The sequence below is a fragment of the Suncus etruscus genome, chromosome 5, assembly GCF_024139225.1.
Source record: "Suncus etruscus isolate mSunEtr1 chromosome 5, mSunEtr1.pri.cur, whole genome shotgun sequence".
In the NCBI taxonomy this organism is placed as follows: Eukaryota; Metazoa; Chordata; class Mammalia; order Eulipotyphla; family Soricidae; genus Suncus; species Suncus etruscus.
This window is the reverse complement of record NC_064852.1, coordinates 134205924-134221296: the sequence shown is the minus strand read 5'-3', so window position 1 is coordinate 134221296 and position 15373 is coordinate 134205924. Positions and strand designations below refer to the sequence as shown.

At 32.2% G+C, this 15373-nt stretch overlaps 1 protein-coding gene and 1 non-coding gene across 2 annotated transcripts in view; both read left to right on the top strand.

Annotated features, from left to right (window-relative positions):
* ZNF804A (zinc finger protein 804A) overlaps positions 1 to 15373 on the top strand; it is a 245375-nt gene that overhangs the window by 43527 nt on the left and 186475 nt on the right. The window lies entirely within an intron of this gene.
* Positions 13067 to 13229, top strand: LOC126010308 (U1 spliceosomal RNA). Its single transcript, XR_007496390.1, has one exon. It is a non-coding gene; the product is annotated as a U1 spliceosomal RNA (small nuclear RNA).

Below are 15373 nucleotides of genomic sequence, written 5' to 3'. Positions count from 1 at the left end.
TTTTTAAATATGAAAAGAAAATCATTGTATATTCCACTAGCAATGATTTTAATTTTCTGAAAATCTAGGTCAAGAAACTTGAATTTTGGGATGTCAGTATAAAATTTTGGCTATGGCAAAAATATTACCTTAAACATACAAACCAAGGAATTCATTGTGAAAGAATAAAATCAGACTTAAAAGCTAAAAAAAATACAAAGGTTCAAAATCTCACAGGTTGCTATTGAAAACTGATTAAATAATAGTATAATCAGGGTTATAAAACATTTATTATCACACTGGTTCTTGAACTGGGTACTTTGATAAGTGGTTAGTAAAAAATATAATGATTAGCCTTTATGAGGTAAACAGTGAGATCTCTATCAAATGCTTCTATATTTACACATTTTGCCTCTGTACTTCTAAGGAACTTTGAGGAGAATACTCCAGCAGGCAATAAAGAGGAAATTGCTTTTAGTTTTATATTTTGAATAAATGTATTCAAGTATATTTTGCTAAATTATCTTCTGCCCAACTTTAATGACTACTTTGACAGATTGTACATTTGGTAGGTTGTAGTCATTACCCTAAGTACCACTTAATTTTAACTGTCAATCTTATATTTAACTGAAAAATATGAGCACTTTAGATCCTCTTTATAAGCCTCATGGGATCCAATTTAATTGGATTAGGATAAGGGAGAGGTTAGGAAATAGAGAAAAGTAAAATTTACCTTTTCTGGCCTGGTCAGTGGAAGCCTTCTAGTCATATACAGATGTTTGTTTTAACATTGACTACCTATGGGTGTCTCTGTAGGCTAAGTATATTAGTTGCTGGGTTTTAGAAAGGTAATTATTTTTATTTAGTTATTTGGTTATATCTAGTGTATTCTTAGGGATAATTCCCAATTTTGTTTACTTGTTGTTGCGAGTAGCGAGAGACCAGTGACCATATAATCCAGAGCATTGGGTATTTTATTGCATGAACTGCTGTGAGAAAGAGTAGAGCATTTTTTTTTTACTTCTGTTCAGCTTTACTTTATAATAGCCCTTCTCAAAATAGCTTACCTCTGGCTGATATTTTTTTTCCCTATAGAAAAACCTTTGGCTTAGTGCTTCAGGAAGAAGGCTTAAGACCAATTTCCTTCTACACTGTGTATCTGACCATCAGAAAAGAATATAATTATTTTCAAGTGTTTGAATTATCTAAGTTTGTGTTTCCTTTTTACTCTACAATATTAGAAAGTACTGGCATCTGCTGTTCCTCTGAAATTTGCTTTTATAATCAGGTGGAAACAATATCTTTACTTCTTAAGGAGAACATAATAACGTGTCAGTTTTTTTTTTTTTTTTTTTTGGTTTTTGGGCCACACCCGTTTGATGCTCAGGGGTTACTCCTGGCTATGTGCTCAGAAATCGCCCCTGGCTTGGGGGGACCATATGGGACGCCGGGGGATCGAACCGAGGTCCTTCCTTGGCTAGCACTTGCAAGGCAGAGACACCTTACCTCCAGCGCCACCTACCCGGCCCCAATAACGTGTCAGTTTTAAATATAGCAAATAACTCCAAACATTATTAGTCTTTTCTTTCTCTATCAAAATGAAGATATTATAAAATATCTAGATAGGGAGCTCATGCTATTATTATGTTTCACCAGAAACAGGCAACTATTAGATGATAAAGAAAAAATAAAGCAAATTTGAAAAATGATTTGAAGAATGACATGATGTGTCATTCACATCATAAACAGATGTGAATAGTCTTAAATCTATGTTTCCTTCTGAAAATAAGTTTCTACATTTCTTTATTAAGAGTAAGAAAATGCCTCAACACCTGATAAAATTTTTGTAACCTAATATCAGTATGCAGTCACTAATTTAGAAAACGTTATTGGTACTGTTTTATAATTTTTAAAAACACCTTAAGTAATATACTATAAAGAAACAACACTTGAATGCTTATTTTTTATGTGCTGGATTTATTCTAAAGCAAAAGTTTGGAATTAACTCCTTCAATTCCCATGTAGGGCAGATCCTAGCAATGTATTCATAGAGTTTTGCAATGTTTAGTAAAATTAGCCAAAGCAAGACATTTTATCATATTTTTATAATCAGAATATAATATGAATTTAATTTCTAGTGGTTAAGATTGATTTCCTTAATTTTTTAAATATTGATGGTATGTTTGTGACTTCACTTCTGTTATATAGTTTGAAGGTTTTAAATTATGATGTGAACAAATAGTGACTGAAATGTTACATATTTAAAATGAACACATATTTAAGATATAAAACTTATGCCCCATTTTTCTATTTTAATTTTTTGATAGATAAAAATAACTTGCCTTCAGAATTATGATATTTAGTAATAAAGCAGTGCTTTTCAATTAGCTCCAATTATTGTTTTTGCCTTAATTTGTCATGCATTTTAATGTTTTTAAATGAGTATTATTCATAGCCAAATTTGTTTACAACTGAAAAATATTAGCTGTTAAAAATCCAATAGAGTGTATGTGGCAGAAAGTATAAAACCTCTTCCAACTACCCAGATGGACACATATTAATTCTTGGAACCTATTAACTTTATATGTGAGAAGTCTGATACTTAGGCAAAGTGAAGAGATTAGTCCAGTATATTTGAGTGTGCCACATTAATGCACTCATTAAGAAATAAGGAAAATAAGTGGCCTGAGAATAAGACCTCTTATCAGAGGGAAGAAGAAGGATGAAAGAAGAGATCAGAGAGCAAGAGAATTCAAGACAATACACAGATGTCATTGAAAACTGAGACAAGTGAAGCAGTAGCCTATTTCTTCTGGAATCAGGAAAAATGAGATAACGGATGTTTTTCCAGTTTCTCTGAGAGGAACACAACACATTAAAATGTGAAGTAAGACTAAGACCACTTTCATTATAAACTCCTGCATTGTGTGGCTTAAAGTTGTGGGAAAATACCCTCCCCCTTCCACTCTCTATCCCACCCTTCACTTTCCCCTTTTCTTTGTCTTTCTTGCTTTTCTTTGCCTCCCTCCCCCTCCTTTTCTCCTTCCTCCTCTCTTTTTCTCTTATATTCTTTCTTTATTTTTTCTTTCTTTTCTTTCTTTCTTTCTTTCTTTCTTTCTTTCTTTCTTTCTTTCTTTCTTTCTTTCTTTCTTCTTTTCTTTTCTTTTCTTTTCTTTCTTTCTTTCTTTCTTTCTTTCTCTCTTTCTCTCTTTCTCTCTTTCTCTCTTTCTCTCTTTCTCTCTTTCTTTCTTTCTTTCTTTCTTTCTTTCTTTCTTTCTTTCTTTCTTTCTTTCTTTCTTTCTTTCTTTCTTTCTTTCTTCTTTCTTTCTTTCTTCTTTCTTTCTTTCTTTCTTCTCTTTCTTCTCTTTCTTCTCTTTCTCTCTTTCTCTCTTTCTCTCTTTCTCTCTCTTTCTTTCTTTCTTCTTTCTTTCTTTCTTTCTTTCTTTCTTTCTTTCTTTCTTTCTTTCTTTCTTTCTTTCTTTCTTTCTTTCTTTCTTTCTTTCTTTCTTTCTTTCTTTCTTTCTTTCTTTCTTTCTTTCTTTTCTTTCTTTCTTTCTTCTCCTTTTTAAAAAATCTGGTAACAATAGGGCTCCATTAAGTACCGGTAACTAAGTTTGTGGTAACAGTTGTAATTAGAGTAGTCAATAAATATCAAGGAAAGAATCACTTTATTGTTTATCCAGAATGGAATTTTACTTGTTTATGTTTTGTATTTAAAATTACTATTATTTTGTTTTACATTTGTGTAAGTTTTTATTTTTCTTTAAATAGCTATATAAACATGAAGCTTACATATAAATTTTATTTTCTTGCTGTTTTTTTGTCATATTAAATATAATTATTATCAAGTAGCTGAAAGGTTTAGGAAATTAACTTTGACAATGACAAAATTTGTAATTTTTATTTTTTAATTACCTGTACCCATTATTAAATTAAACATTAGTTCCAAGATGATACATGTTTTTGGCAATACAATTTTTGTCTAAAAAATCAACATACATTTTGTCTTATAAAGAAAGGTGTTTCTGTGGTAACTTAGCAATTAAGATAGCCAGATGCTCCATTTCAAGAATAAAAAACAGTTGGAAGTAGCTGGTAAATGTATCTACTTTATTTATTTAAAAATCTCTAAGCACTACAGCATATTAACAATTCTATTGGAGTTATTAGTACTCAGCTTGGATAAATATTCAAATATAATATAGCATAATACTTATGAAATTGTATTGAAAAGCACTATTAAAAATCAAAGAAAATGCTTTCCCTAATCTGATCCCTAATTGTAAATAGAAGTTATTTAATTAATTGATATAAATAGTTGCTAAAAGTATAATTCAATATTTTATCTCAATCAATGAAATATTCTAATTTAATATATATGAATTATTTTATATGCTACAATTTATCAAACTTCCTAAAGTTTAAGTATAAAAAATTTTTCTCTTTGGTTATCATGATACTTTCTTATCTTGACCAATGTTTGTGTTTTATTTTAAACTTGTTTTTCTAGTATACCAGTGTATTTAAGATCAACTACTAAATACACATAGTTAAATAGTTAATGCTGATAATACATTAAAGAATTTTCTAGAAATATTAATACATAATAATTATGTTCATTGAAATTAAAGAAAAAATAAAGACCCTGTGCTTGAGTTGGTAGTACATATATAAAGAAAAAGGAACCTTCTTTATCCAGTAATTTAAATGTGTTTAAAAAATTGGACACTATATAATCTGTGTTATAAAGAGACAATTTTGGTAAGCAATAGTTCAAATTAATATATTATTCCACTTCTTGCCGAAAATGAAATTATTTTGATTCTCTATATTTTAGCAACTATTAATTTAATCAAAATAACTACTGTAGTTTCTGCCATATAAGATGATCCCCTATTTTTCCTGTTAAAATATAGGGTTTGGGCTATATTTGTCATATAGGACTACCTCTATTTTAACTCACACCAAATGGAAATTAAAAAAGTAAAAGAGGGGCCAGAGAGATATCATGGAAGTAGGGCATTTTCCTTGCATGCAGAAGGATGGAGGTTCGAATCCCGGCATCCCATATGGTCCCCCGTGCTTGTCAGGGGAGATTTCTGAGCATAGAGCCAGAATTAACCCCTGAGCGCTGGCGAGTGTGACCCAAAAACCAAAAAAAAAAAAAAAGGAGAGAGAGAGAGAGAGAGAGAGAGAGAGAAAGTAGAACCCTCAAAGTTTAACAGTATATGTTTAATAAAGTTAGACTTTGAAGTTCCAACTATCATTTTACATTTGTCATTTGTAGTGAGTGTGATTTTTTTAAATTGTGATCTACATTGAGAGTAGGGAAAGGGGGCTCCGCCAAGAACAGCTGCCTGGGGCACAGTGATTATAGGACAGCTAGAGGGAGACAGAATACTTCCTCTTTGTCCCATAAAAGCTGAACAGAGGACTGACCACAGAAAGCCACATACTAGGTGGCTGGATGAGATGCAAAACTCAGCTCCTCTGTGTGCCCTGAAAGATGAATCAGGACAAGCAGAGGACTGAGCACCAGAAAGCCACATACCAGCGATGAAACCGGCAGCTAAATGGGATGCAGTGCTTGGTAACTCAGCTCTTTTGTGTGCCCTGAAAGATTAAGCATGACAAGCAGAGGACTGAGTGATGATGCCTGGCAGCTGGATGGGATGCAGAGGAAGAGGGGGGCAGATCATTTGTCCCTGAAGTTGGAGTAAGTTTCAGCATGCCATTTACCATCGTATAAGATTACCCTTGACTTTTAAGAAGTTTTACATGGGTTCTAAAGTCATCTTATAAGCCAGAAAATATGGTATATTCCATTAAAGAATTCTATTCAAATTTTGCATTTATTTATTTATTTAGGTTTTTGACATACACCTAACATGCTCAAGGTTACTTTCTCTGTGCTTAGAAATTGCTCAAGGGACAATATGGAAAGCTAGATTCAAACTGGGGTAGACCATGTTGCAAGGCAAACACCCTACCTACCCATTGGCTACTGCTCTGGTTCATGTATTTAATTTTTTGAATACTTCTGGTTGTGTCTCTTTTGCTCTGTGTAAAACTGCATATAGTACAAAATAAATAAGTGTTTCAAGTTATTTTAGAATATTTTCTCTCATCTTATTTTGTCTGAGATTTCTTATTTTGTATTTTCTCTATTTGAACTGAAGTTTTTCAGTTTTTTAAATTATAAAGGTGATTTACTAAGTTATTCATAATAAAGTTGTTTTAGGCATTAAATGTTTCAACACCAATCCTATCGCCAGTGAAGCCTTCCTTTCACCAATATCCCCTTTTCTGCCTACCACCTTAAAAAAAACCCTTGCAGGTAAAAGCAAATTTACTTCATACTGTTTCTTACAACACAAAAGCAAATGGATATTTCAATTTGAATTAATTAGAATCAATTTTTAATAATTGTTCAGTAATTAGTATTACTAAAGTAGCTAAGAATTGTGTTTGATGCTAGTTGAGCCTTCTCTGTTACTGTTTAGACTCACTGAGCTTAGTGGTCGTTGTAATTTCCCCATAAGACTTGTTGTAATCCTGCTAGGCTGACTCTACTATAAACTGCTGGAATGTCACTTTGCTGTGTGGTACAGGATCTACATATCTAGAACAATTTGGTAGTTTGGTATTTTTTTTTTATAAACTTCTGTTGTGAAGTCAGGTTGCTTCTCTAGGTGAATATCCAGGGTGGCTATGAGTTGCTGGGTTCAGAGAGAAAAAGTTAATCTGCTTGTCCCTATTCTGGGAAGGCCTCAGAGTTGTTAACCTGGACCTGACTACCTGGGAAATGGTAACAACCATCATGTTCTATTGGAGCTTTGTTGGGAAGCAGGACTATTTTTTGCAGGGAAGATGGTTTCCTGATGTTGGGGGAGGAGCTGTGGGAAGACTAGACTTGAACCCATTCCCAGAATACCCTAGAGTTTTCAGCCTATAGACTTCCTACTGGGAAGATTTAGTTGCTCATTTTATATTTTAAGTTTAGTTAACTGTGGACATTTTTATAGGGATATCTGAAGTGTGACTTCAGGCTACTGGGCCTCAGGCATAAAGTGAATCAGCCTGCTCCACTCAAGGAAGACCCCAGCATTGTCATTCATGGGACCAGACTATAAGGGAAGATTTAATGGCAAACCTGTTTTTATGATGTTTGGTTTTATATTTAAAGTGTGTATACTATTAGTATAGTTTAATTTTCTCAATGGTTTTTAATGAACTTAGATATAAATATTTTATTAAATATTTATAATAATATTATTAAATTATTATTAAATAATTTGATTGTTATTATTCATGGAAATATAGTGGACATAACAGTATTCTCTTAAGAATATCATCCAAAGCTTTGATGGTGTTTTTCATCTTTCTTGAATATGGAAGCATGAACAAAACACTGGTTCTGACTACCTGGAAAGAGTCAGTGGCCATCATGTTCTTTTGGAGGCTTAGTTGTGAATCTAGACTATTTGATTATTATCAATTAAATTAGATAATGATATTTTATTATCATTTCCCATTTTTACTACTTTGATTCAAACATTCGACTGATTTTAGTCTATATTATCATTTTACATATACTTGTCTATATCAAATTACTTTGATGGTTAGAAATATGAAGGTTATTAGTTATCAATGCCTCTACTTTTTTATAACTATAATAATGAAAACTTGACATTTTTGATCCATTAATATGTAAGGAAACATGTTACTTGAAATATATATTATTTTCTTAGGTATGGGTTTTAGTAGTTATAATACTTCATCATCATCAGTAGTCGTAGTAAGTAGTAGGAGTAGGAGTAGGAGTAGTAGAAGTAGTAGTTTTGAGGTCACACCTGGCTATTCTGAAGGCTACATGACTACATCCTGGCTCTTTTCTCAGGGCTCACTCCTGAAACTGCTTTGGGCACCAGGGGTTGAATAGCATTGACTACATGCAAATGCCTAAACACTATTCTATCTCTAACTTGAACGTCAGGATACTTTACATTGCAATCACTTTTTCCAAATGTGTGCTATTGCTATTTGAATTCAAAATATTTAGAATTATGATTAATGTATTTTAATTGCTTTGCAATTATGTAACTATAATATGAATAGCTTCTGAAACAGTTTCAGTTTCTGTACCTGCGTATTATTAAGCCTATTTTTTTCACTTCTAATTTCAGTGGATGGAATTTAAAATTAAAATCTGCTTTTAGAACCAGGGACACTTTTAAGATACCAATTTTCATGCGCTGTTGGTGAGGTAACTTTTTTTCTGAACTCATGAAATTATATAGAAAATGAGAAGATAAGAAATGAATAATTTTATGATTTTTTTCCAACCTTCAGAGATATTTTAAGCAGAAGGAAATGTATTACTATACTAAAAAATTCATAATGCTTATAATGACAGCTTGATGCTTTGTGGAAAAAATACTTTGGTGAACATCTCCAATAAAGTATGAATGATTATATCTAAAGCTTTCCCATACTTGCTGAAAAAGATTTTTTCTGCTTAACAATGAGTTAATTCTTTATTACTGTAATCCAGCTATTTTAAAAATGGCATAGTGAAGCATTATCATCTGAAATTATTTACGGTCAGTTTTTAATATGCACATAATTCTTTTTAAGAAATGAGCACTGTGCAGTAAGTTTAAAATAAATTTATATTGAGTACCTTTCCACCCCTAATTAATATAACATAAAGTACATTGAAGATATGAATGCTCTCTTATTTATCTTTTCAGAGCATACATTTTAATGAATTTTAGAATTATGCTAAATAATTAAGCTATTTAGTTTAAAACAGCTATTTTTACTCCAACTTTTGAAAAGATTGTAAACATTTTTCTTCCTGTGGACCACAGTAGCTTAAGTACAACACAATAATAAAATAAAAATGAAAAATTAAGCATGGTTTCTAATCTTGTACTCACACACCACAATCCCACAAGACACCTATCTCTCCCATTTCATTCATTACCAGGAAATGAGTATTCTTAACATTTAGCTTGGGAGATGATATTCAAGAAAAGCCAAATGTTTTCTATTGCTTTGTTCTGAAATTAGCAACACAGTTTACCTTTAGCATGAGAAATTTGTTGCTCCCTGCTGTTCTGTGCTAATTATCAACTCTTTGGTGATTTTAAACTCTGCTTTCCAGGTCACACAGTGTAGAACTGGGTTTGTTTGGATCTCAGAGAGATTTTGAGATCTACAGCCCTTCAATTTTATTTATTGCTTATTCTATTTCTTTCACCAAAGACTGTGAACGCATAGAGGTATGATAAAGAAGCTGTCTTCAGATGACATAAATCATGCCTCTCTGTCAGAAAAGAACATATTTATTAAATAGATAAAAATGAATCAGTATTCAATGAACTATTTGTGATCTAGTCACCATCTAATATTTTCTGTTGGTTGTAAGAAAATCTGTCTATTCTGGGATCCTTGGTTCATATGGAATTCATGAGTATTATCAAGGATACTTTAGATCTTTTGATATACATTTATTTATTTCATACATTTTTTTAAAGTTATGGCAAGCTTTAAGTGGAATTCAATTGGAATTTAGTTATACTTATATAAATGCTAGGTATGCTGAGTTTATAAACTTCTTGCAATATAAAATATATATTTATATATAAATATATTTATATACATTAACCTAATTTAGAAAGCCTATACATGTATATCTCTATTCATTGTGGGTTTTTTTTGGGGGGGTCACACTCGGCAGTGGCAGCGGTGGCGCTCAGGGATTACTCCTGGCACTGCACTTTAGAAATCGCTGCTGGCCGGCATAGGGGACAATATGGGATGCCGGGAATCGAACCTGGGTCAGTACGGGGTTGGACGCATGCAAGACAAACGCCCTACCATTGTGCTATCGCTCTGGCCTCATATATCTCTATTCTTACATTATTTTTCTCTTTTGCCACTGATGTGTTTTGTTAAAATTAATTCTTATGTCCTTTCCCTATTTTTATTGTTATTTTGTGTATTAATTGCATGACTCTCAGGTAGAAAAATGATGTGTATTTTTATCCTCATGTAATCATTGTTTTTTTATATCTAAGATTCTTACTCCCAAAGTTTGACTTGTTTTTAATTTCTTTTACTCTTATTCATGAATTCTTAATTAAGGAAATTAATTGAATAATAATAATAAAGAACAAAATCACTTTGATTTAGTATATAATGTTAATAATTGTTCTTTATAAGAATAGAAATCCAAATGATGGTCTGAATAATATGCCCTTAGAGTCACTTAATTTTTGTATTAGGTGTTTCTATTAAATTTTATTTTGCTAGTATATATCTTCATTTTAATAAAATGCTTAAGTGTAATAATTTGATGAAAAGTGTTAATAAAAAATATGTCACCTCATTACTTAGAAATAATATTTTTATAATAATTATATCAAAAAATTTAAGGAAATAGACATAACACAGTTACAACTTACCTACTTATAGATATTATAGTTAATATTACTTATCTATTTAATAGACATTACACAGCTACAATTTCTCCAAAAACTAAATATGGTGAAATGTTCATCACACTAATGTGTATTAGAAAATTTTTGTTGTAATTTTTGGCAGAGAAAATGGTCGAAATAACAATGCTATTACTCCTTTTCCTAACTTTTTTCTCTTAAAATACCAATCTAATTTGTATTAGATTTTTTACTATCATTATAAAACTATAGAGTTCTAAAATGTGATATATAAATGTTTTCTATTACTTGGATGTGTACTATGACTTTAGCAATATCCCTTTCTTTTTCTACCTTCATACTTCTTTAGAGCAGGGTTTCCATTATGAGTTACAAAGAGAATTCTAAAATTAATTTTGTAATACTTATTAAAGAATTTTCTCAACACAATGATAGAGAGCTGTGCCTTTGAGAAGCATCATCCAACTTTGAGCTTTGCGTGATGTTGAAAGAATGAATAACTCCATATACTAAACCTGTGGCTATCTAGGAGTCTACATTACACACTGAATTAAGGATCTGTTTACTCTGGATATAATTGTTTATAATTACTTTTTATAATATACATAACATACGATGATGCTCAGGGATTACTCCAGGTGATGCACTCAGGGGTCACACCTGAATGTGACAATACTCAGGGTGCTGAGGATGGTACAAGGTTGTCCACACATCAGGAACAAGCACTATCGAGATCTAAAGAAAGGTATTCCATGTTAATTTTTTCCTTTGCCAATGAATCTTCATTCAATACAATGCATTTATTTTATTTACTATTTTACTAACATAATCAGATAATTGTAATCTCTACTTCATAAATAATTAAGATAACTTCATTTTTCAAAAAATAGACAATGGTTTCTTTAAAATGTTTATTATTTATTTATAGATATTAAAATTAAGAAAATATCTTTTGGGTTCAAAGAAAAAGAAAATTATAACAATTATTGTTCTTGCTTGCTATTGAGCTTTGTTCTGGCCATGTTTCCTTGAAAACCTCCAGAACTGATCCTTGGGCACAAAGTAAAGGACTCTAAGCACAGCCAGATTTGATTTTAAACCAAAATATTAAAATTCTAGGTTGGAGGAAAAGTTCAAAAACGTTGAAGTGTGTTTCTTTTGCGAGGGTGTCTCCACTTTATTCCCTGGTATATTTAATCCCCTGGTGCGCTGCAGATGTGGCTTGACTGGTCCCTGACTGGTCCCACTGGGGTGGCTCTGATTACTCTAAGGAGCTCCTGAACCTATCAAGTTTCATTCATTAGGGCGCAATATTGAGCTGTCTACTCACATGAAAGAGCTGGGTGTTCTGTTTTCAGGATTAGCTCCCACATACCCGTATCACAACTTGAGAGGTCCCAATAAATAAACTAATTCATTAACTAAATTTAAGAAAAATTACGGTAAAAATAATTTATTACAAAACAACAAAAATCAGAGTGTGATTGCTAGAGAATGTAGCAAGATTCTGTAACAAGACACTAAGATAATTTAATAAAATGTTTATTTATTTTTAGTGTGGAAGCTATACTCAACAGGGCTTGCTTCTTGCTTTGTTCTTAGAGATAATCATGGAGGGAATCACAAATGATATATTGTTACAGGAATAAAACTGATTTCAACAGCTCACAACAAAAGTGACTTTTATGGGGCTGGAGAGATAATACAGTGTGTAGGACACATGCATTGCAAGAGGAAGACTTAGGTTAAATAAGTGGTTTCAATACTCTATCATCTGGTTCCCAGCCCACCAGGAGTTATTTCTGAGTAGAGCCAGGACTAACTCCTGAGCATCTTCTAGTCTGGGTCCCTCTCCCAAGTAAGTGGCTTTTATGTTACTCTATTTTTTTCTTGTTCCAGAAGTTTATTTCTATATTATACATATATAGAAAAGTAAATTTTCATGAAGGTATAAAATATTATTTCATGTATTCTAGGTTTTTTCCTTCATATTTCCACATTATGGTATGAATCATATAATGGCAATTGAAGTTATTTTGCTTGATTGCAGACTCAGGCAATTCTTTTAATTTAAATGCATAAAATAAAGTAAAAAGTAGGATTTAGAGTCAGAATAATAGTACAGTGAGGAAGTTGCTTGACTTTCTTAGCTTATCTTTCTAGGCCTGAGAGTTGACCTATGTTTTATACTGGATCCCATTCCATCCCTTGAACCTGCCCAGAATGCATCCTGAATATAGAGCCAGAATTAAGCCCTGAGCATACTGGGTGTGGCTCAAAAACAAATTTAAAAAAGGGAGCACTTACATATGTTGATTTTATAAATGTTTAAGTATGTCTACTTGCTTTATGTAATTACATTTTAAAATTTAGCAAATATTAATATTCAGCACTTTTTTCTTAGTTTTCATTTGAGTCATTGGCTCAGACATCACTATTCTGGGGGGGGCAGAATCAACATAATTTAAGGGTGAAGCAAAACTGTGTAGTGAGTAAAGCAGAATCAATATAAAACACTTGCATTTTAAAAGTGGGATAAATACTTAAACATAAAATTGGTAGAAGACAAATAATATATATGTAGAATACTCTGCATAATATGTAATAAAAATGTGTAATATATACTTAATTGGCAGAAACATACCATGATCATGAAGGTTGTTTCCCTAGGGTGAGGCTCATTGATTGCACTCCAGATGTGCTGACCCCTGTGATTTTTCCACAAATCTGGAAAATTTAACTACATAATTTGGGATAGTGGGAGACTGCATTTGCTCTATCCTCTGGCGGGAAAAAAGTGAAATAAAACAAAAGAACCTCTTATTTGCTTTTGAGTCATATCTCTAGGTGCCTAGAGATTTTACTCAGGGACCACTTTTGATATTTCTCAGAGAACCAGAGAAGATGCTAGGGATTGAACGCAGGTCAGCTGAGGTGGACAACATGCCTTTCTCCCCAATATTATCTATCCAGACATGTATAACAATGACACTTCCGCACACAGACTAGAATGGCCAATATATGTTTGTTTGCAACACTAAATATAATCCTGGAAGGGTTGTTTTTGTAACTTTGTTTACTTTGGTCCATACCTGGCAAAGTTTAGGGATTACTCCAGGTTCAGTATTCAGGATCAACTCCTAACTGATGTGGGGTATTGTATTGGATGGCAGGAATTATACTCAAAAAAGTATTTATTTCACAATGAGTCCTATCAGTTGTGTTATCACTCTGGATCAGGCAGGGAATTTTGCAATAAAATAATTCTGTTACGTTGTGATCCAAATATCTCTTGCCTTGATTTTTACCCAAAATTATTGAAATGCCTAAATTTAGAAATACCTTCAAACAAAATTAGTTGGTAAAGAATTAATTAATCATTCTTCATTTGTACAATAAAATATTACTCAATACTTCAACAGTCATCAAAATACCAGGAACCTATTTGCATATGAATAAGTGAAAGAACTCAATAGTCAAAAGCTAAATGCTATATGATTCCAACTCTATGACATTTAGTAAAAGGCATAACTATGGAAACAGTAGGCAGATCAGTGGGTTACTAGTGATTTGGGTGAAAACAGAACAGAAAGATTGGGTGGAACAAGCGAAAATGCTGGAGATAATACTATAATGGATATTTTCGGTGTGCATAAATATATATATATGTACATATATATATCCTATATATTGTCAGCATCCATACATCACACTGAACCAAGTGCTTGAATGTAAATTTTGTAGTTCGATTGTTTGAAATATCACTGAACATTCAACAATGGTAATGAATGTTCCACTCTTGTGAAGGGACACTATAATTGACAATACATGTTTGGGAACGAGAGATATACAATAACTACGTACTACTCTACAGTTTTGTCTGATCTTTTACATTGTTCTAAACACTAAAGTCTAAATGAAAGTTTTATTTATTTTTCTTTTTCAATGTAAGGAAAAAGCCTGGAGTATGTTCAGAGAAAATTTGGCATGGTGATGCTAAAGGGAAAGTGACTGGAAGCAGAGCATGGAATGGCAGTTTTTAAAAGATTACATTTGGCTTGAGTTAGTGCTGAGGTGGAAATTGACACTAAAATAGGGAAGTTGGAAAGCTTTGAGCATGTCTCGGTTTAGGGCTGTTTGCTAAAGATGATGTAGTTCATATTTCTGAGCTCTTTGCTCCTGAGATTGAGATCAGAATTCTATTTAAAATTCATTGTGCATTTATTGCTAGATTATATATTAATGGTTACCTTTAATGGTTTCTCTTTTGAGAAATAAAATGAAATGGACAGATCTAAATACTCACTACTAAGTATCTGTAATTAAATATATCATAAAAACTTTGTCATGGTTTTAGCTTATGATGACCATTTGACGTCAATACTTTGCAGATTTCTGGATGAAAGCTATTGAAGTAACATCATAAAATAAAATATCTAAAATAGGAAATATTGATATTTTGGTATGATAGTGTAGAAATAAGAAACCTCAGTTCTTAAACATAAGCCAACAAACAAATCCAGACTCTGTGGGGATCATCCCTACATTGTCAGGTAACACTTGATTCTAGTGCTCTACTTTCATTACATTACTTCAGTACAATATTATGAAAGCAGTTAAAAACAGAGAACTAGCAGGTACTCAGCCCAGCTTATTTCCTTTTTGTTTGGGGGCCACATCTGGAGGTGTACAGGACTTCCTCCTGGTTCTTGGTTCAGGATTCACACCTGGTGGGCTCAGGGGACCATGTGAGTGCCAGTGATAGAACTCAGGTCAGCTGCATGCAATGTAAAAGGTTTATCCATTGTATTATCTTATCTTCTGTATTGTGTCTAAGACCCATGTTCTAGTTCAATTCTGAGTACATAATGAATTATATTTTATCTTGGAAATTGTACTGCTAATATGTGTAAGAGCTGGATAATTCA